This window comes from Zingiber officinale, chromosome 2A (genome assembly GCF_018446385.1).
Source record: "Zingiber officinale cultivar Zhangliang chromosome 2A, Zo_v1.1, whole genome shotgun sequence".
NCBI lineage: Eukaryota > Viridiplantae > Streptophyta > Magnoliopsida > Zingiberales > Zingiberaceae > Zingiber > Zingiber officinale.
This window is the reverse complement of record NC_055988.1, coordinates 93,353,586-93,377,444: the sequence shown is the minus strand read 5'-3', so window position 1 is coordinate 93,377,444 and position 23,859 is coordinate 93,353,586. Positions and strand designations below refer to the sequence as shown.

Sequence of the window (23,859 nt, the reverse complement as noted above, 5' to 3'; positions counted from 1 at the left end):
CTACTAAATCTATTATCTGAATCAGTCTCGTAGGCAAAGAAAAAAGCTGAATTCTTCTCCTGCTCAGATGTAAAAAACTCGATAAGTGTTTCAGCATCAATACCCTTTTGTTCATCCCTTAGATTTCTCTCAAAGTTTCTAATATCAGTTTCTGTACAACCTACCCGTTCAGGGCCTCCATACTCTATCTCCAATAAACGAATTTGTTGACAAGTTGGTACATTGGCCTCTGAAAACTGTTTTGTTAATGCTTTTTTGGCTGTAGAAACACTACGATGTGAGCGAAGCAAATGCACCTTTGATGGAGTTGAGAGCGGATGATTATGAGCTTCTATAAAGTTACAGATAACCCAATCCGGTCCCATCTGTTTCTTGACAAATACAATATTTGCCTTACAACCCATTCTAACTGTGCCACGTGCTCTTTCCCTTATTTGTTGATCAGGGTTTGGATGTTTATTGTGTCGCATTAGATCTGTATGTCCTTCTTTAAAACATACAACTTGTTTCCATGTGACTTCATTTGTCATTTTGTTTTTCCTGCTCGTGCTATTCCTTGAACTAAATCCGGCTTCTCGTGCATATTGGTTATAGAATGAATATGCATCCTCTAGAGATGAGAATTCCATTCCAATTTTTGGCTTTCGATCATCTGCAACTTGGGGAATGAATTCCTGATCATCAACTCTATTTTCTTCCATTTCTGGGTGCCCTCGCATTATATTTGACAATAGATAAATAAATAAACACTGTTTCAATTAACAAAATAAAACAAAGGTATACAGATATAGAGATATACAGATGCAAAAATACAGATATACAGATATACTGTAGCACTCTTTCTCTTTTGTGTTTTATTTCTTATACAACCAAAAGAAATACAGATATACAGATGCAAAAAAGACTATTAGATTAAGAAATTTAAAAAAAGTAAACAGAAGTCCATCCTGTTTTTCTAGAAGTAAACAGAAATTTAAAAGAAGTAAACAACAAGTTATAGTTTGAGAATTTGGTCGGTCTTCTACATCCACCATTAGTCTATAAATAGAAGTATTCACAACAGTTTCACATTGGATATAATTGGGGGAAAAAAAAGTGGAATTACAAAGTTTCTAGTGACTGAAATAACGCTCATATGAATTCTTGATAACATCACTTATTTTTACAGCACACTGGCAACAGAGAGGAATGAGAAGGATTTACCGGAGACCAAGATAAAGGAATATATGAAATGCAAACTAAATTGAGTATACAAAAATATAGCAAGAATTTACCGGAGAAGGATTTTCCTCGCGAAGAGAGGAAGGAGAGGACGCGGCAGGAGAGGGGAGAGCTCGGCGTTTTTTTGCTGCGGTGTCGTGCGGCGCTTCTGCTAGGGCTTCGAGGAGATGACCTGTCGCCGGAGTGGGAGAGCTCGACGCTTCTGTCATGGCTCGCGGCCGGAGAGGAGAAGGAGGGGGGAGAGAAAGGAGAGGACGGCGGCTGGAGAGCTCGGCGCAAAATCTAGGGCTCACGACAGGAGATGAGGAGGGGGGAGAGGTCGGGGGTTCTCTTCCCGCGGCAGAAGGGGACTCGCGAAGAAGGAGGCGGCAGAAGGGGACTCGCGGAGAAGGAGGCGGCAGAAGGGTACGCGGCGGCTAGGGCTTTGTTTCATCTCTTTACGCAGAACTTGTAAATTCTTTGTTGACGTGGCAGCGCCACGTTTGCTTCGCCGCACCGCGCCGCAGCAAAAATGCCGCAGGCTACAAGTTCTGTATATATATATATAGAAAAATACATTTACAAATTTAACTTAATGAAATTTTTTAATTTATAATTTAAGAATTATGAAAATAAAATATATTAAATATTTAATAATGTTAGGCCTAAAATACTAAATAACATAAATAATCAGAAAAATAAATAATAAATTTATTATATATATACATGATCGATGATATTAATTAAAGGTTTTAGGTTTCAAGTTTTAATATTAAATTATTTAATTATTTCGTATTATTTTTTAAAAGGGTTAGGTTTCATTATTTTATTTTCATAATTCTTAAATTATAAATTAAAAATTTTCATTAAGTTAAATTTGTAAATGTATTTTTCTATATATATATATATATTAGGTATCTTACTTAGTTGAATTTGAGACAAAATCTTAATACTGTGTTAAATTTAAGTAATTTGAGACAAAATCTTAATACTGTGTTAAATTTAATGTCTCCATCTAAAATTTTGAGACATCTATTATTACTGTCCTAATTACTTAGTATTTGAGATAAATTTTGTTACTGTCTTAAAATTTTTATCGCAAAAGCCTAGTTTTCTAGTAATGTATAGAGATAGATCGAGAAAGTTGCTTGGTCTTTCATAGTCGATTTATATAGATAGAGTGCTAAAACAATTTAGCATGTCTGAATCCATGAAAAAATTCATACCTATGAGGCATAGAATTTACCTTTCAAAGTCTATGTGCCCACACACAGAAGATGAGAGGATTTGCATGGATAAGATACCTTTTGCGTCCGCAATAGGATCTATCATGTATGCTATGTTGGATCGAAAACGTTAGAGGGGGGGGGTGAATAGCGCGTTTCGGAATCGTAAATCGTTCAAGTAATTAAATGCAGCGGAATAATGAAAAGAAAATAAAGCAACACAGAAGGACACGAGGAGTTACTTGGTTCGGAGCCTGTGGCGACTTCTACTCCAAGACCTGCGATCGTTGATCGCTTCCGGTGGGCAACAACTATAAGCTCGAAAGTTGTTATTACAAACTAAGTACAATGTAAAAGCAGTAAACAAACTTTATACCGACAACGAAATACTGAAAGTTGAAGCTCTGGGTCGTCGGGATCTCGTTGCAACACTTCGGGATCGTCTCGTAAGCAGCTTGTAGCACAAAGATCGCTTGGAAGAAGTTGTTCTGAGCTGCTGTTCGAAGTCCCCTTATAAACAGTGTTGGAGGTGCTTCCAAGGCTGTCCGAGGCGCCTCCAACTAGCCGATTCAGCTGCGTAGATCAGCGCAGACTCCTTCTGCGCTTATCCTCCTCAAGGCGCCTTAAAGGCCAGTCCAAGGTGCCTTGAACCCCAGCTCCAAGGCTCCTTGAACCCCAGCTCCAAGGCGCCTTCACGTCCATATAAGGCGCCTCCAGGGTTTCTGGACAGCTGGCTTCGGCTAGCACCCGAGGCGCCTCCAAGCACCATAGAGGCGCCTTGGACACTGTTCATCCGAGGTCTGAGTTGCTCCTTTGTTCCTGCAAATTGTGTTAGTCTCAAACACAAACCCCTACAAAACAAAGTTAGCATAGAAATAATATGATATATAAACTTGACAGTCGTCGGACTGTCCGGGTCTGACTTCGGATTTCCAACCGGAAACCCTAGGTCGACATGACGTCTACGGTTCCCTCTACGGGGAACGCGTCCTCACCTACTCCACTCAGGAGATTTACCTGTTGCCAGTGCGATCCTCCAGATCGACTGTACTTTTGCTCAGCATTCGAAGCTTCCGGACTTTCTGCTGGACTTCCACTTCTCGGCTGGTCCAGTCTTTCACCTGGTTCGTGACACCAGGACTTTCCACCTAGGGTTCCCCCCCCCCCCCCCCCCCCCCCAAAGCTCTCGACCCGCCAAGACTTTCCGCATAGGGTTACCACCCCCTATGACCTAGGGTTACCACCCTCTAGGGTTTTCCACCTGCCTAACCGCAGCTAGGACTTTCCTGAAACACTCAATCAAGTGCATTAGATCACAAAACAACTTAACTTTGAATTCCTTTGTCATTATCAAAACAACGGTCGATCGTCGAATGCTTCCCGCACCAACATGCTATATTATGTACAAGACTTGATGTATCGTATGCTCTGAGTAGTACGAGTAGATACCAATCCGATCCAAGAATATATCATTAGGTAGCTGTGAAGATGATCCTTAAGTACTTAAGAAGAATAAATGATATGTTCTTAGTTTATAGAGATAGTGATATGATCATACATGGATATACGGATGCTAGTTTTCAGATGGACAAGGATGACTCTAAGTTCCAATTTGGATTCATATTCATATTAAATGGAGGTGTAATTAGTTGAAAAAGTTTTAAGCAAGATGCTGTTACAAATTCTACCTGTGAGGTGGAATACATTGTAGCTTCGGAAGTAGCAATGAAAGCAGTTTGGATCAAGAAGTTCGTTACAGAACTTAGAGTGGTTCCATCCATTGTTGAAGCATTACTTGTTTACTACGACAACACTGGAGCCATTGTGCAAGCAAAAGAACCTAGGTCTCATCAGCAAGCAAAATATGTGTTTCGCCAGTATCATCTGATCAGGGAGATCATTAGTAGGAAAGAGATATAGCTCGAGAAAATTCTCACTGAAAAGAACCTAGAGGATCCTTTGACAAAGGCTCTACCACAAAGTAAGTTTGAGAGTCACGTTTGTATTTACGTTTTTGAACACCGTGGCGATTGACATTAGGCCAACTGAGAGTGTTAGATTTTAGGGATGTCCTAAGGCAATCACCTTATGATTTTTACTATTTATTTGATAAATATAGATTCACTATTTGAGTACATATTATATGTTTGATGGTCTTAAACTCATTTACTGAATATCCACAATACAATTCATAGCATGAGAGAATTTGTGATTGGATCTCAACTTATGATTATCTCTACATGTGCAATTATAAACGTATTAGAATTTATCTAGTCGTCGAATTGATACATTTAGACATCATCAATTCTATAAGACTAGCACGAGTTATACTCCTTGGTTTACCAAGCAACCATTTTCTCACTGGCTAGAGACATTGGGATGTCAAGAGTTAAACGTGGATGCTAGTTATGATAACTAGTTCATTAGAGTGACTCGCTATAAGACTTCATATGTTATCTACATATATGGATATGTTTATGAAGCTTATTGCAGCTCGAGTGCAAATTTCCTTTGACTTGTGGCATACAAATTATCTTGGTTATGGAGACTTATACTTTGACATTTTAAGCAAGCATCTCATCGAGGTGTTGACCCGGGATGATTGTGTATAAATTAAAGTGCTCGAAGGTGTTTGGATAGCCCATAGAGGATTTAACGCTGCTTGCGAGGTGTAACGACCACCCTCTTAGCCCATTTGGCGGCCCATTTGGCGACCCTCGGGTCGTCGACCGTCGGCCCTTACGTCGTCGGCCCATTTGGCGACCTCTAATGTCGTCGACCGACGACCCTTGGCCGTGCCGTTACTCACTAGGACTTTCCACCCCTGGCAGTGGATTTTTGCCTCCCCCAGGATTCGAACTCTAAACCTCCAGGCTTAAGTATTAGAGTTTATGAATCCTGGTAACCAAGTGAGATCAGGTGGAAAGTCCTAGTGAGTAACGGCACGGCCAAGGGTCGTCGGTCGACGACATGAGAGGTCGCCAAATGGGCCGACGACATAAGGGCCGACGGTCGACGACATGAGAGGTCGCCAAATGGGCCGCCAAATGGGCCAAGAGGGCCGGGTCGTTACACGAGGAGACGTATACCCTATGGCTACTCATTAGGATTATTACTCAAAGCCTTTGGTCAAAGCATCACATGTTAAGAGTACGAGACTCTTAGACACATGTACGAGTAATTTGAATATGTAAAACGAGGAAATATTACTTGGGCTAGGTGTGACGTAGTCAGCCTAGTGAGGGCTGGCACATAAACCATGTTTTGAACCAAGTAGGTATAAGACGAGTGAAAGGAACGAGGCACGACTCACTGTAGCTGCTGAAGAGTTTAGAGTTAATTCTGGAATCAACTACGATTTTTTGATTAATTGGGGATCATGATGTACTACTAGGTGCTACTCATGATCGTTCCATAATTAAGTAGTTAATTATGGGCGACCAAGATAAACCGGGAACCTATTGAGTTACACACACTAATGAGTCTCTAAAAGATATAAAACAAGTTAAAGAATATGATTCTTATATCAAGAGATAAATGTTTGGTTGGAACATGCATAAGACAAATATTGAAATATTTGTCACAATGGAAGTACGGATGAGCCACATCTCTTATGGAAGAATTGAACTATATTTGGTTTAATCATGAATTAGTCATAAACCAATTTAGTTTAGTTGTGAATCAAACCAAGGGTTAATGGACTAAATTTTTGTTAAGGGATGATTGGTTGGATTTGAACTTTCTAATCCAACTCATTAATAAGGGATGTATATTGATATGGTTAAGAGAGAAACATACATCAATTTTTATTATTTGGTTGATTGGGTTTTTAGAAACTAAATCTTCCTCTCCTCTCTCTCTCTCTCCCTCTTTCCTTGCTACTGCCCATTATAACAAGGAGAAATTTTTCTCCTTGTTGTCGTGACCTCTAAGTAAGGAAGAAGTTCTTCCTTGTTTTGCTTCCTCTTCTTCTCTTGATCCCTCTCCTCCGCTTGTGACTAGTAACTTCCAAAGGAGAGGCTTATATTCATGGAGTTGTCTTGAGGAGCTCAGCGTGGATATGAATAGAGGTGAGATTCGATAACATCGCTATGGTTGATGTCCTTCTCGTTATAGGTCATCCGTAAGGTATACCTAGAATAATGGTTATTTGTTTCATTTTTTGTTTTATGATCTTATTTATGCGATTGTATCTTGCATGTGTATAGTGTGTGTTCTAATAAATTAGATTTATTTACGTTAGACTTCCGTTGTGCATGTTTACGAAATGTGTTTTAGCACACACTTAATCGAGCATAGCCCAACACATAAGAAGTCGATCAGAAGACACAGTGGATAATAAGGATGGCACGAGAATCGAGTTGACAGGCTCGGTGCATTTGAGGGACGAGAAGCTAAGGAAGAGTACACCAGTGGAGCAAGAAGGACGCGCGTGGTACTTCAAAGGGATGAGAAGCAGGAGTGGAAGACTGCTTGAGGAGAAGGCTGAAGTTGGATTCGGGTGAGCTCAACTCTGGAAGGCCAGAGGATCACCCAAGCGACCGGAGAAGGAACCAACGATAGGAGAAGGTGTCGAAAGGTCAGCCTGAGGCTGACTGCTCTAGGCATTTGGATTATCTTGTCCGGGCGCTCGGACCAGGGCGCCCGGACTAGATGATCCGAGCATCTAGACCACCAAGGCTCCTCACAGGCCCCTCATCGTAGTGTCTTTATTGTGGATCACTTTCAGGTCCACATCAGCAACGGTCTGGGTGCCTGAACATGAAAAAAATTCAATCTCAAAGTCGTTGCGTGGAGATAGAGTTTACCTCGCTGAGGGCACCTGGAGAGGGTCTAGGCGCCCAGAGTTGTCACGTCAAGAAATGACTAGTTTTGACCAGTGGGCTATAAATAGAGTCTTGGTCTTCTTCATTAAACACAATACTCACTGTAATCAAGTTTTCCATTTTGTTCTTCATTTGTCTGAGCTGTCAATGTTCTGTACGAGGCTTCTTCGCCTTCGACTTGTGTCGAAGAAGGAGTCGACATATAGAGCTTAATTTGCCTTGGATTAACAACCTCTCCAGTTGCAAACCAAATAACCTAGGTTGTCTCATACTTATTTTATGTATTTTAGTTTCATTTATTAAAGTGTTTGTCAAAATCAAAGTTGAAAGTTTTAGAAAGGGTATTTTTGTAATTTCAAGCAATTCATCACCTGCTTGTCGACCGCACCGAGACCAACAAGTGGTATTAGAGTGAGGATGCTTTAGAAGGACTAATCGCTAATTGAAGCAAAGAAATTGCTGGTCAGACCAAGCCTCAACCTGCCAAAGTTCGAGGGGAAGTTTGCACACTACAAACACTGAAAGGAGGTATTTCGAAGAACATATTTCGAAATTCTTTTAATGATAAAGTATGGTTTTGTAGTTCCCAAGGATCAACGATGAGAAGAGAAATAAGAATACCTTTGGACAAAGAAGGAGAAAAATGACTTCGTAGCCAATAGCAAAGCAGAATACCGCTTGCTAAGTTACCGGCTTAAGAAGTCAACCTCATCGGAAGCTATACCTCGGCCAAAGATCTCTGAGAGAAATTCTTGGAGCTCCATGAAAGCACGTCTGAAGTGAAGCTTGCACGACGGGATATTCCTCGTAGTAAGCTAACCAACCTCCGCTTAGAAAAAGGTGAGATGGTGGCTCAACTACATGTGAAGATCAAGGAACTGACTACCAGACTGATCAATCTCGGCGAAATGTTAACCAACTGGGACTCAGTCTACTACGCGCTTAACGTCTTTCGTAGAACTCCAGAGTGGACCTCAATTATAGATGTCTACTACGTCTCTAAGGACTTAGAGGTAAGTGTTGGTCCCGGTGTGATCGGCTAAAGGGGTGAATAGCCTACGATTAAAGTTAGAATAAAAACAATCTCTTGCTTTTCGAACTTAGCAAGGATGAACAATTAGATTAAGAAACAATAGATAATTAACATTAAAGAAATAAAATCAACTTAAAAGAAAAGAGGTGCAATAGTTACTTGGTTACAAACTAGGTGATTGTTAATCTAAGATAGTTGAAAGCTCAATAAAAAATCTCTTTCGTTAAAGGAGGAGAAGTCTCTTATACTCTTTGAAAGCTCAGAAATAAAATAGGAATTGAATACTCAAGTTCTTATTGAATTTCTAGGTCCAAGGACCTTTTTATAACTCCTAGAAAATGTTATCCGTACCTTGAAGGCGCCTTCAAAGTGGTCCAAGGTGCCTTCAATATGATAGGTTTTATCCGTCGAAGATAAAACTTTATCTTTGGCTAACAGCTAGTGAAGGCGCCTTCTATAGAGCATTGAAGGCGCCTTCCATATGCCATGGAAGGTGCCTTCCATAAGGCAGATCAACCTCTTGTTGATCTTCTTCGCGTGGGTGATGCTCCGGTTATTCAGAGTTGAGCTCACTTGAACCAAACTCTGACCTTCTCCTCGAGTAGACTTTCTCTCCGACTTCTCATCCCTCGAACGTCAAGCATGTCCTTTTTGTTCACAGGTGTACTCTTTTACAGCTTATTGTCCCTCAGATGTACTGAGCTCGTTGGCTCCTTTCCCGTGCCATCCTTCCCATCTGCTTCGTCTTCCGCTCGACTTCTTGTGGTCCTAAATTTTTGTACACTTAGACACAAGATTGTTGGGTCACTTTGGATCTAGAGGTGGGGCGAATAGCTCGTCTCGCTAGCTTGCATGCTTCGTAGATGTTATTACAGCGGATAAACTTGAAGCAACAAACTCCCCAATGCTAACACTAGGGTTTACTTGGTATTCACCTCAAGAAGAGGTGATTAATCTAAGGATCCACACCGAGCACACTCTTCACTATCAAAAAACTCTTTTTTGAAAACAATTCAGAGGTGGAGAAACCTCTTATAACTCACACAAGCAATACAACTCAAAATAAGAAGTAAATACACAAATATAAATGAAAAACCTTCTTGCTTGATCTCTTGTTACTTGTGACTACCTCTTGCAATCTTAGAAGTGCAGCAACACCTCAGCCCTAAGCTCCTAAGAACTGGCGGAGAAGATGTAGTGAAGAATTGTATAAGCGTTGTTATGTTTGAACCTCACTGTTGCCTTTATATCTGCACTTCTACGGTTCCCAATCGATTGAGCATGCTCCCAATCGATTGCCACGTCAGATCTGCATGATCTCAGCCATCCAAACCTCGCAACCTACGCAACAATCATCTCCCAATTGATTAGGAGCAGTTGGATCAATCAGTTGATCGATCTAGAATGCTTTTGTGCTATCACAGAAGTCCCTAAAATTGATTGATTAATCAATTCCGGCTTTCCTCGAGTTACTGCGAGAAATCGAGCCCTAATCGATTGGAGTATCCGAATTGATCACCTGATCGATTAGAATAGCCGAATTGATCAGATAATCGATTCAGAATCCTTCCGTTCTCAAGTGACTTCCTCTCAATCGATTGACTGATCGATTGAGTTCCGTGTGTCAAAAAGCACTGGTCAATCGATCCACTGATCGATTGGACTATGGCTCAATCGATCACCTGATCGATTGTGCAACCCTAACTTGCTTTATTCAAGTCTAGGGTTCTCTTGCCCAATATCCGATCAACTGTAACCTATTAGGACTTCTTTATGCCTAGTATCCGGTCAATCTTGACCTATAGGGACTTCGTCACTAAGTGTCGAGTCAAACATTTGACTCACTTGGATTTTTCTCATCATGCCAAGTGTTCGGTCAATTTTTGACCCTCTTAGACTTTTCTCCTCATGCCAAGTGTCCGGTCCTTTATGACCCACTAGGACTTTCAAATACCAAATGTCTAGTCAACCTTGTTCCACCTAGATTTCATATGTCTAGCTTCATTCACCAGGGTTTTCCATATGCCTAGCTTCACTCACTAGGGCTTTTCACCTGACTTTACTCGTCAGAATTTTCTCACTGCCTAGCTTCACTCACTAGGGATTTTCCAACTGCCTGACTTCACTCACCAGGACTTTCCAGTTGCTTGGCTTCACTCACAAGGACTTTCGCACTAAGTATCTAGCCAACACTAACCCACTTGGATTTTCATCTTCTATCAATCTTCTTATTGGGCTTGCCCTTGCCTAACCTCTGATGTGCGTAGATTATATACACTTTTATGTATGTTTGGACACACATCTACTTATATTTCATAAGCATAATCTATGTTTATTGCACTCTATTTCATTATAATATCATACTTTTATTATATTCTGTTTGGAGATATGCTCTTTGCATATTGTGATTGACATGACACATATTGGAACGAAAATGGAGCAAAAAGGCACACGAGAACAACTTTGGAAGAGATCAAGCCAAGGTCGTGTGACCCACACGACCTTGCTCTCCCGCCAGAGGCAAATCAAGCCACGACCTTGCCAACTTTCCAGAGGCAAAGAAAGCCACAACCGTGTGAATCCACACGGTCGTGTGACTTTGGCAGAGAAGAAGAAGGCCACGACCGTGTGACCCACTCGGTCGTGTGACCCACATGACCGTGTGGCCCACACGACTATGTGACCCACATGGTCGTGTGACTAGAGCTAAGGCCAAGAAGAAGCCGGCCGTGTAGATCCACACGGTCGTGGCACGCCAAAATAGTGTTGTGCTGAATTCTGGGTAGATTGCAGACCGATCGTAAAACAACCATAACATTATGCTTGGTTGGAGTTTTGGGCTGTTCTTTATATTGAAACATAGATAACTTCAAGGTCTACAACTTTTCTTAAGATTCAACAGAGATATAGTATTTTCTACCCATGCTAAATGGCATGGTCGTGCCTCCCAACCGTGGGTTCATCTAGACCTCCGCCCAAACTACAGACCAAACTTTGAACCACCATAATGTTCGGCTCAGTTGGAGACAGGGCTCGATCCAAGTATCATATTGTAGATAATTTTAAGAGCTACAACTTTGGTTCAGGGTGAATCACGAGAAAATCTGGTTTAATGTGTGAAAACCCTGGTTTATCGGACCCTTGTAATTCTGATTTTTCTGGGCAGTTTGGAGGAGGTATAGGGTCGAGAACCTCATTCTTTGACTCATCTTGGGTTTGGAACTTCATCCCTCTCCTTGGGGAAGGGCTCTCCCCTTAGGGGGAGACCCTAGAGCTTCATTCACCTCCATCCCTTGACGATCCGTCCATCTCCAGAGTAAGGAGGCATCCTCAAGACATTGGAAACATCGGCAAACATCTCTTCTTCCCCTTCTTCTCACATCTAGGGTTGTAAGTATGCTTTACTTTATGTTTTGGGGTTGTTTTTCCTTTGCAATGGAGTACATCTCCTTTCTAGGATTAGGGAGTATTTGTGATGTGTTGAAGATGTAAAACTATGTGAATTTGCCATATTTCTATTTAATGACTAGTTAATGATTTGTTCATGTTTGATGAAATGTGTGTGTGAAACTTATATATATCTTTTGCATGTTTTATGAAATGGTTATGTAGAATTATTAATCCGATAGGGGGATACCCTAGACCGTATGATTGAGGGGTGTCAGTGATAGGTTGCCCTGCTAATGGATGTCTAGGGTATCACCTTGAAAGAAGAAGCAAATCTCTACAAGGAAGTAGGGGATTGGGCATAATCACTATTTCTATGTCTATGTTATTGTGTGTTAGTGTGTTTCTGTGTTGTATGACCAAGGGGTGTTAGTGACAGCTGCCCCGCTAATGGACTTCATAGGAATCACTTCCATTTAGTAGCATACGACATGGAGTAGGAGATCATGTCGGCTTATCCACTGCAGGGGAGAGTTGGTAATGCATCTAACTTCCTACAAGAGTATGAACATAGAGAATAAGAACTAAACAATCTATGTAACATCGCCTAGCATCACAAAGAAACCAAAATTCTAGAATCACATCTCAAACCATCTCTCACATCTTCTTAGCTCAACCCCTCTCAAGATCCACCATCTCTTCTCTCTTCTCTTTCTCTTTCTTTCTTTTCCAACTAATCTTATGCTTGTCTAGATAATTCACCGTATGAAGTTAACTAGTTCTTAATCGATAGTCCATGTGGGATTGATATCTTTTTATTACTGACGACGAAACCGTGCACTTACGATTGCATAACAAGTTTTTGACGCCATTACCGGGGACTGTTTTCGATTAACATTAGTTGATTAGTATTGAGTTACTCTAGATATTTTTCTTTTTTATTTTACTTTCTCTTTCTTATTTTCATTATGCACTTTCTTTCTTGCAATTTAAATTCTATATTTTCTTTCTCATTTTTCATATAGCATTTTATTTCTTGTCTTTAATTCTTTATTTTTATTTTTTTCTCATAAATTTTTCTTAGATATCCATGAGCACTAACATGTCAAGCAGACCTTTGAGAGAATTTTCTGTACTTATTTCCGTAAGATTTTTATCTCCGATTGTGCAACCTCATATCGAAGCAGAAAGTTTCCAACTAGACCCAAAGTTAATTGCTATGATACAATGTCACAAATTTGGAGGAGAAATATCAGAAATCCCTTATCTACACCTTGAGACATTTCTAGAGCTTTGTGATATAGTGAACTATGAAGGAGTGTCAACGGATGCAGTTCGATTGATGACATTTTCTTTCAGTATTAAGGATAAAGCAAGGACTTGATTATATTCTCTCCGTCTTCAAAGCATTACAAGTTGGGAACAATTGGTGCAGAAATTCCTGAATCATTTTCCCCTCCAAGCAGAACAGTGTATATGAGGAATTGCATCACAAATTTTGTTCAGACAGATGGAGAATCATTATTTGAAGTATGAGACAGATTCAAGAGTCTACAAAAATTGTGCCCTTATCATGGTTTGGAAAAATGGCTGACCTTGAACATATTTTATAGGAGAATTTCTTTCTCAGATAAATATTTATTGGATTCATCAGCTGGAGGTTCTTTTATGAACAAAAGTGTGGACGAAGCGTATACATAATTGATCAAGTGATATTGAATCTCCAAGAATGGTCAGATAAAAGTTGGATGGAATCTCCCTTAAAAATCCAGGAAGTGCAAGCCATAAATGCTAGAGAGCCTGTCAAACAAATTGCAGTTCAACCACCCAAGAATTTTGAAAATCACAAGTCACAAAATGAGGGGTCCAAACAGTTGGAGGTAAAGATTGATAGCATAGTTTCAAAATGGTTCGAACATGATCTCCCTCCTACACAGACAAGGTCTAGTGAACATGTAACGTCCCGCCTTCTACTGACTAAATTGTAAGGCTGGGGGTTACATTGTGCTAAACAGAACAATAAGGTGCGGAAAGCTGTACTAATTAAAATCTCACTCTGCTAATGACTAGTAAACTCTATAACTTATGTTCAAAATACCTCGTCATTATTGTACATATACTAAAGAATGAGATCTAAACTCTCCATATAGTCAAGAGACTGAAATAAGATATTCCTAGTCGAAACCAGGCTTCTCCAATCGATTGAGGTCGGTACTAAATTGATAGGAATATATCAATCGATCACTGATCGATTCAACGTGCTACTGTGCACGGAAGAACCTTCTGAATCGATCGGCCGATCGATCCAATCTGTCCAATCGATCCAATGATCGATTCAACAGCTCACTGTTCGCGGCAGATCACTTCCCAATCGATCGATTGATCAATCCCTGGCCAATCGATCAGCTGATCGATTCATCAGCTCTCTGTACGTGGCAGATCACTTCCCATTCGATCGGCTGATCGATTGGAGCTCTGATTTCTGCTGCATTTTAGAAATTTCGTGTACAACATGAATGCATCAACTAATAAACATTGGACTCTTACTAAGGATGTTATGATTCATAATTTACCGACTAACATCAAGGTAACTAGAAGTCTAGGCATAACCTAGTGCATACCTTCACAATCCATGATACTTAACATCCTAAAAGTGCAGAAAGGTAACAAGATTAGAAATACTAAGTCTTTAGATGGGCTAATCCCCAAGAGTCTTTATTCCAAGTTCCTTCTCACACACATCTTGTCGCATTGTCCTCCAGCCTTCGCTAATCCATCTTCCCTTTACCTTTATCTGCAGTATAAGGAAAAAGGAAACTATAAGTTTGGGAGCTTAGTAAGAACCATCTACCTCACAAAACATGCATTCGAAGAAATCATGCTTTCAAAATGTGCTATTTGAAATACATGCTGATGATCATGCTGAAAATGCTAAAACATGGCATATGGACATACAAGTCATGACAATCAAAGACTGAACATAAAGCTATTTGTTATATCAATAAGAAAACTAAATTGATACATAATCTAAGCTAATATTAATGTTAGGTTCATGCTGAAATTGTACCATATTCACATATCTGATTTGTGAAGTTTTGAAAACTATTTTCATAATAGATAAAAATACTAATCATGCTGTTGATGGGCCCAACAACTGTACTTGCTATGCACGCATCCCTAACTAGACCCGAGGTAGCTAGTCCCGAATCTAGTAGGGTTTACTAGGTTATCTAAACCTAGGGACGACTATGTGAGCCCAACCCAAGGACAACTAAGAGTCCAGTACAGTGCCACTGATAAAAGTAAAATATTGTTCATAAACTGATTTATCTTATCTTGCTCTTACTAGGTTATCTGAACCTAGAGCTAGGTTATCTGAACCTAGAGGCGACTATGGGAGCCCACCCTTTGGACCGTAGTCCCATATAAACTGAAGCAAGATTAAGCAAGCTATTTAAAATGCATCTATGACATTTAATTGAACTACTAAAATGTCTACTGTAGCATTTAACTGTACTAGTCATTTTATCGAACACTTGGTGTGCTCTAACTCTCCTCAACTGAATAATCATGCATATGGCTGAACTAAAAGCATAAAAATGTAGGATTAACTATTTATACTGCAGGTGAGGGGTTACTTACTTCCTGCGCTAAGTTTCTTACAATTCCGAACGCTAGGTTTCCGGAGAAGAAGATCTCTTCGGCGATTTTCTTACGTCTACGCATTATTCTCGCAGAGAGGAGAGTCCTCGTATCGGAGTTATTGCCGGAAGGTGCTCCTACGACCCTAGAGATGGAACCCTAGGTTTTCTTGGGCTTGTGCGCCGAGAGGGTGAAGAAGAGACAGGTTCGGCGGTGAGGGTTTGAGGGTGAGGAGGAGTTGTCGATCCGAAATAATAATCTCCCACTTAAATTCCCTATTTATATTAAGTGATTAATACAACCCCACTCGATCATAAATATAATTTTTCTCCTCTTCTTTCAGCACACCTCTGCTGGGGCCCCTTGGTTACTAAAGTCACCTATACGTCATAGAGTCCATAGGTCGCGGGTTCAATTCCCGCTTAGGCGGTTTTACGTTTTTATTTAATTTTGCTACTTCTGTTACTCCAAAAATTCTATAAAAATATTATAAAATTCCATAAAAATAATAGAATATTTCTAAAATTTATTTGAGAATTTTCGGGCGTTACAATCCCCCATACCTTATAAAAAGTTCATCCTCGGACTTAAAATAACTCTGGGTACTTCTGTCTCATACTAGCTTTTGTCTCCCAAGTTGTCTCTTTTGTTGTGTGATTTTGCCAAATGACTTTTACTAATGATACCTCCTTGTTCCGCAATTTCTTAACTGCTTGGTCTACTATCTGAATAGGCCGACTGTCATAGCTGAGGTCTTCGCGGACTTGTACCGACTGAGGCTCAATCACTTGAGTGGCATCTGGGATATGCTTCTTCAGCATAGAGACATGAAATACGCTATGGATAGCTGACATCTCCTGGGGTAGCTCTAGCTCATATGCTACCTTGCCAACTCTTCTGATGATAAGGTATGGTCTCACATATCTGGGACTTAATTTGCCCTTCTTCCCAAAACGCATTACTCCCTTCATGGGAGCCACTCGGAGGAATACTGTATCCCCAACTGGAAACTCTAAGGGTCGACGCCGTGTATCAGCATAGCTTTTCTGGCGACTCTGAGCTGTCTCTATCCTCTGGCGGATCTGCTGTATAGCTGCTGTGGTATTTGCTACTAGATCTGTCTGAATTTCTAGTTCTTTCTGTTCACCACTTTCATACTAGCAGATTGGAGATCTACACCTCCGCCCGTAGAGAGCCTCGTAGGGTGCCATGCCGATAGTGGCCTGATAGCTATTGTTGTATGCAAATTCTGCTAAACACAGGTATTTGGACCAACTTCTCTTGAAGTCTAGGGCACATGCTCGGAGCATGTCTTCGAGTACCTGATTTACTCGCTCCGTCTGACCATCTGTCTGAGGATGGAAAGTTGTACAAAACTTTAACCTAGTGCCCAATGCTGACTGTACACAATCATAGAAGTGTGACGTGAATCTACTGTCTCTGTCTGAAATGATGGTCCGTGGAACTCCATGCAGTCTGACAATCTCCTTGAGATACAACTGAGCTAGCTGCTCCATGGTGTAAGATATCCTGATAGCTAAGAAGTGAGCTGATTTAGTCAATCTGTCGACTATTACCCAGATGGCATCAAAACCATTCATGGTTCTGGGTAATCCCACTATGAAATCCATAGAAATATCCTCCCACTTCCATTCTGGAATCTGAATAGGCTGCAGAACTCCTCCTGGTCTCTGGTGTTCTGCCTTAACCCTCTGGCAGGTCAGACAGGTACTGACATATCTAGCGATGTCTCTCTTCATTCCATGCCACCAAAAATGTCTCTTTAGGTCTTGGTACATCTTAGTGGAACCAGGATGCATCGCATAAGGAGTCCTGTGGGCCTCGTCTAGGATCTTCCTCCGTAATTCCTCCTGATCCGGAACGCATAGTCTGTCACCAAAATACAATACCCTACTATCGGATACTCTGAACTCTCCACTTTCTGATTCTGCTAACCCTTGCTTGATTTTCTGAACTTCAGGGTCCTGATCCTGAGCTGTCTGGATGTCACCAAGTAGGGTAGATGCTAATGTCATAGTAGAGAGCTGTCCCACTATAAGTTCGAGACCGAAATCTGTAATTTCCTTTTGTAGGGGCGGTGACATGGCTGCTAGGGATAGTAAGGTGGCACTGGACTTCCTGCTAAGTGCATCTGCCACCTTGTTGGCTTTTCCTGGGTGGTAGAGGATGTCTATGTCATAGTCTTTGACCAGCTCGAGCCATCTACGCTGTCGCATATTCAGATCCTTCTAAGTGAAGAAGTACTTCAGACTCTGCACTGAGCTCCATACAAGTAATATCTCCAAATTTTGAGGGCGAAGACAACTGCTGCAAGCTCAAGGTTGTGAGTAGGGTAGTTCCTCTCATAGTCCTTGAGTTGTCTGGAGGCATAGGTGATCACCCTGCCATTTTGCATCAGTACTGCTCCTAGTCCCAATTTAGAGACATCACTGTAAATATCAAAGCTGTCTGTGTTTTCTAGCAGAGTCAGAATGGGAGCACTGGTCAATCTTCTTTTTAGCTCGATGAAACTGTTCTCACAGTCCTCTGTCCACTGAAATTTCCTGTTCTTCCTGGTGAGAGTTGTCAGTGGGGAGGCTATCCTGGAGAAATCCTCTACAAATTTTCTGAAGTAGTCTGCTAGTCCCATAAAGCTTCTGATTTCACTGGCGTTCTTAGGTCTTTTCCAGTTACTCACAACCTCTATCTTACTGGAGTCTACCATGACACCATCCTTGGAGATGATGTGACCCAGAAAGGATACCTGATCGAGCCAAAATTCATATTTCATGAACTTGGCGTACAACTGGTTCTGCTAAAGGGTCTACAGTACTATCTTCAGGTGCTCTGCGTGTTCTTCCCGAGTTCTGGAATAGATAAGAATGTCGTCGATGAACACGATAACAAACTTATCTAAGTATTCTCTGAATACTCTGTTCATGAGGTCCATGAAAGTAGCTGGAGCATTCGTCATGCCAAAGGGCATGACTACGAACTCATAATGTCTGTATCTGGTCCTGAAAGTTGTCTTGGGTATGTCACCTTCTTTAACTCTCACCTGGTGATATCTCGATCTGAGGTCTATTTTAGAGAACACTGCTGCTCCCTTTAGCTGATCAAACAGGTCATCTATCCTGGGAAGAGGATACCTTTTCTTAATCGTGACTTGGTTTAGTGCCCGGTAGTCTATACACAGGCGCATGCTCCCGTCCTTCTTCTTCACGAACAATACAGGAGCTCCCCATGGTGAGTGACTAGGGCGTATGAAACCCTTGTCAAGCAGCTCCTGTAGTTGCTCCTAAGTTCCTTCAGTTCAGCTGGAGCCATGCGGTAGGGTGCTTTGGAGATGAGATTTGTACCGGGGATGAGTTCTATCTCAAATTCAATCTCTCTATTTGGTGCTAGGCCCGGTAACTCCTCAGGGAAGACTGCTGGGTAGTCACATACAACTCGGACCTCTTCTAGCTTTTGGTCCTTATTCTGACTGGTACTGACTATATGTGCTAAGAATCCTGTACATCCTGAATCCAGTAGTTTCTGTGCTTTCAGAGCTGAGAGAAACTTCTTGGCCTTTCTCTTTGGTTCTCTGATGTACCCAAACTATACTCCTACTTCGGGTTGGAATACAACTTTCTGTTTACGGCACTCTATAGAGGCACCGTACTTGATCAGAAAGTCCATTCCCAAGATGACATCGTAGTCAGCCATATCTAGCACTATCAGATCACCAAAAACCTCTTTGTTTGCTATAATGACTGACACTGCTCGGAGCCAGTGCGTGGATGCCATAATTTCTCTTGAAGGTAGTGTTGTCAAAAACTGACCATTGAGTACTTCTGGAGATATTGCCAACTTTTCGGCGAATGTCCTGGATATATAAGAATGGGTTGCCCTAGTATCGAATAAGATAGTTGCACTTTGCTGTAAAATACTGATCTGACTTGTAACAATTGTCGAGGCATTCGCTACGTCCTCTCTGGTGAGTGAGTAGATCCTCGCGTTCGTTGTGGCTAAGGGGGCTTCTAGTTTGCCATGGCTGATGTGTGGACCATCTAAAGAAGCCTGCATCTGGTGCAACTGGGATGGTTTGTCTCCGTACTGAATCGGCTGCGGTGGGGGAAAACTGGTCTTGTTCGGGCATTGCTTAGCCATATGCCCTTCTTGGCCACATTTGAAGCATCCTCGTGTGCCCTTGCGACAAACTCTGGGGTGGAATTTCCCACAAGTAGAACACTTGGGATAGCTAGGCTGTTTACTAGCTGGTCCTCCTTTTGTATAACTCCCTGGTTTACGTTTGTTACTGGAGTTCCCTTTCCAGTTAGAGCTGTGGCCCTGGTGTTTCTGAGTACTTGAGCCTCCTTGGCCTTTGGACTCTGAGAAGGCTTGCTTCTGCTGCTTGATGATGTTCTGGTAATGCTCGGTGATCAGAGCACTACTTACCAGTTCTTCTGTGGTTTGCGGCCTACGGACGCTGCTGGCCATGTTCAGTGCTATTTCCGACCTTAGAATTTTGAGCATCAACCGGACTCGTTCTCTTTCAGTGCTGACTAGTTCAGGGCATAGACGAGCCAGTCTGTTGAATTTCTTCACGGCCTCCTCAACTGAAAGGTTGCCCTGACGAAATTCGGTGAACTCATTGTAGTGGCGGTTTGTGACCCGCATGTGGAAGAACTCCTCAAAGAATTCTCTCTCGAAGTCGGCCCATGTCATCTGGTTCACTGGGCGCTTCACCTTAATCCTCTCTCACCACATACGTGCATCTCCTGCCAGGCAGAAGGAGGCGCATTTCACCTTTTCATACTCTGGTCAGTCCAGAAGCTCCATCGTACTCTCCAGTGTTTTGAACCAGGCTTGGGCATCCCATGGTTCACTGGTGCCTGAGAAGTTCTCTGGTTTGATTTTCTGCCACTGGATCAGATAGACTTCTCTCCTTGCCCCTGCTGCTGGGGCTACTGGTGCTGTAGGTTGGACTGGTGGAACCTCTATCACTACTGGGGTTGCTAAGTTAGGTTCCGGAGTGGCAGTGGGAGTGTTCTGTTGATTAGCCCTTAGAGTGGCTATCTCCTGTTGCTGTTCAGCTAGTTGCTTCTGTAACTGAGCCACTACCTCTGTAAGGTCTGGAGGAGGCACTGAGCTGTCGGCCTCATGTTGGGCTCAATAGCTGATGCCCTTTTTTGCTAGGCGCTCTCGTACCATTTTCTAGGGAAAAAGAGGACATACATAACTAATACAATCATGTTTACATAACTACTATTATCTTGTTAGATGCTATCATATATGAACATGCTTTAGTTATCTATAAACATGAAAGCAAGAAACATAAATAAAGTGAGAGATATTCTTACTTGGAAGCTGTAGGTTCAATGCTGATGTGTGTGTGGAGGAAGTATGGAACTTGCTCCGATACCACTATGTAACGCCCCGTCTTCTACTGACTAAACTGTAAGGTCGGGGGTTACATTGTGCTAAACTGAACTATAAGGTGCGGAAAGCTGTACTAATTAAAATCTCACTCTGCTAATGACTAGTAAACTCTATAACTTGTGTTCAAAATACCTCGTCATTATTGTACATATACTAAAGAATGGGATCTAAACTCTCCATATAGTCAAGAGACTGAAATAAGATGTTCCCAGCCGAAACCAGGCTTCTCCAATCGATTGAGGTCGGTACTCAATCGATTGGAATATATCAATCGATCCACTGATCGATTCAACGTGCTACTGTGCACGGAAGAACCTTCTGAATCGATCGGCCGATCGATCCAGTCTGTCCAATCGATCCAATGATTGATTCAACAACTGACTGTTCGCGGCAGATCACTTCCCAATCGATCGGCTGATCGATCCCTGGTCAATCGATCAGCTGATCGATTCATCAGCTCTCTGTACGCGGCAGATCACTTCCCAATCGATCGGCTGGTCGATTGAGGACCCTCCAATCGATCGGTTGATTGATTAGAGCTCTGATTTCTACTGCATTTCAGAAATTTCATGTACAACATGAATGTATCAACTAATAAACATTGGACTCTTACTAAGCATGTCATGATTCATAATTTACCGACTAACATCAAGGTAACTAGAAGTCTAAGCATAACCTAGTGCATACCTTCACAATCCATGATACTTAACATCCTAAATGTGTAGAAAGGTAACAAGATTAGAAATACTAAGTCTTTAGATGGGCTAATCCCTAAAAGTCTTTATTCCAAGTTCCTTCTCACACACATCTTGTCGCATTGCCCTCCAGCCTCCGCTAATCCATCTTCCCTTTACCTTTATCTGCAGTATAAGGAAAAAGGAAACTATAAGCTTGGGAGCTTAGTAAGAACCATCTACCTCACAAAACATGCATTCGAAGAAATCATGCTTTCAAAAGGTGCTATTTGAAATACATGCTGATGATCATGCTGAAAATGCTAAAACATGGCATATGGATATACAAGTCATGACAATCAAAGACTAAACATAAAGCTATTTGTTATATCAATAAGAAAACTAAATTAATACATAATCTAAGCTAATATTAATGTTAGGTTCATGCTGAAACTATATCATATTCACATATCTGATTTGTGAAGTTTTGAAAACTATTTTCATAATAGATAAAAATACTAATCATGCTGCTGATGGGCCCGACAACTGTACTTGCTATGCGCGCATCCCTAACTAGACCTGAGGTAGCTAGTCCCGAATCTAGTAGGGTCTACTAGGTTATCTAAACCTAGGGACGACTATGGGAGCCCAACCCAAGGATAACTGAGAGTTCAGTACAGTGCCACTGATAAAAGTAAAATACTGTTCATAAACTGATTTATCTTATCTTGCTCTTACTAGGTTATCTGAACCTAGAGCTAGGTTATCTGAACCTAGAGGCGACTATGGGAGCCCACCCTTTGGACCGTAGTCCCATATAAACTGAAGCAAGATTAAGCATGCTATTTAAAATGCATCTATGACATTTAATTGAACTACTAAAATGCCTACTGTAGCATTTAAATGTACTAGTCATTTTATCGAACACTTGGTGTGCTTTAACTCTCCTCAACTGAATAATCATGCATATGGCTGAACTAAAAGCATAAAAACGTATGATTAACTACTTATACTGCAGGTGAGGGGTTACTTACTTCCTGCGCTAAGTTTCTTACAATTCTGATCGCTAGGTTTCCGGAGAAGAAGATCTCTTCGGCGATCTTCTTACGTCTACGCGTTCTTCTCGCAGAGAGGAGCGCCCTCGTATCGAAGTTATTGCCGGAAGGTGCTCCTACGACCCTAGAGATGGAACCCTAGGTTTTCTTGGGCTTGTGTGCCGAGAGGGTGAAGAAGAGAGAGGTTCGGCGGTGAGGGTTTGAGGGTGAGGAGGAGTTGTCGATCCGAAATAATAATCTCCCACTTAAATTCCCTATTTATATTAAGTGATTAATACAACCCAACTCGATCATAAATATAATTTTTCTCCTCTTCTTTCAGCACACCCCTGTTGGGGCCCCTTGGTTACTAAAGTCACCTATACGTCATAGAGTCCATAGGTTGCAGGTTTAATTCCCGCTTAGGTTGTTTTACGTTTTTATTTAATTTTGCTACTTCTGCTACTCCAAAAATTCTATAAAAATATTCTAAAATTTCAGAAAAATAATAGAATATTTCTAAAATTTATTTGAGAATTTTCGGACGTTACAGAACATTATAATGACATTGAGTTGAGAGGTGAAAAGAATCATGAAGAACTTCTAAAAAATGACTTGTATAGAATTGAGGAGAAGAACAATAGAAGACCTCAAGAATTCAGTTCCATTACTCCAGGAAGTACCCAAAGGGCATAAGTACCTTTCCCTCAACGATTGATCACATAAACACTAGATAAGCAAGTTAGATCTCCACAGTAAGCCAAAAGGGAATTTGGGAAAAATGAAGTTTAATCTTTCCCAAGACCTTCACTAAGGGTTCCTTTTCCACAAAGGCTAGTGGGGGCCAATGAAAACAAAGACTTTAAAAAATTCTGTGGTTCTAATATGGTTAAGTGCAGATTTCTAGATGTATATAAAGATGAAGACTCTTCAGATGAGGATTGTAATAATAATGCAGAGGATAACAAGTTTTCAGATCTACCTTCTGGGTTTACAGAGTGTTATGATGAAATTGAATTTTCAGATGATGAATGTGATGTGGTAGATCAACTTAAAACTGTAAGTGAAGTTATTAATCCTCTTGTAATTGATTCTCCTATTGAGGATATTGATGTTGGTTTATTTTTTGATGTTTGTGTTGTTGATGATATGGAAGGATGTGTAGGGAGTTGTGTTGTGGAAGTAACATCTCAAGAATCACCTCCTTTGTCCACACAACCTTCTGAGATTATGAGAGTTGCAAGGATTGAACATGTTGTGGACCAATGTGTAGGGACTTACGCAGAATTAGCAGAGTCTCAAGAATCATCACTTTTAGTTGCACTCCCTCTTGAGCCAGAACCAGTACTTGTTTCTGAAGAAGTCATGTCCATATGCTTGAAACTTTCAGGTATCTCTCAGCAAAATAAGGTT

The 23,859-nt window shown here is 41.2% G+C and overlaps 1 non-coding gene across 1 annotated transcript; it reads right to left on the bottom strand.

Annotated features, from left to right (window-relative positions):
• Nucleotides 1-13,146: 13,146 nt before the first annotated feature.
• On the bottom strand, nt 13,147-13,252 carry LOC122044664. Its single transcript, XR_006129688.1, has one exon. It is a non-coding gene; the product is annotated as a small nucleolar RNA R71 (small nucleolar RNA).
• Nucleotides 13,253-23,859: the final 10,607 nt, after the last annotated feature.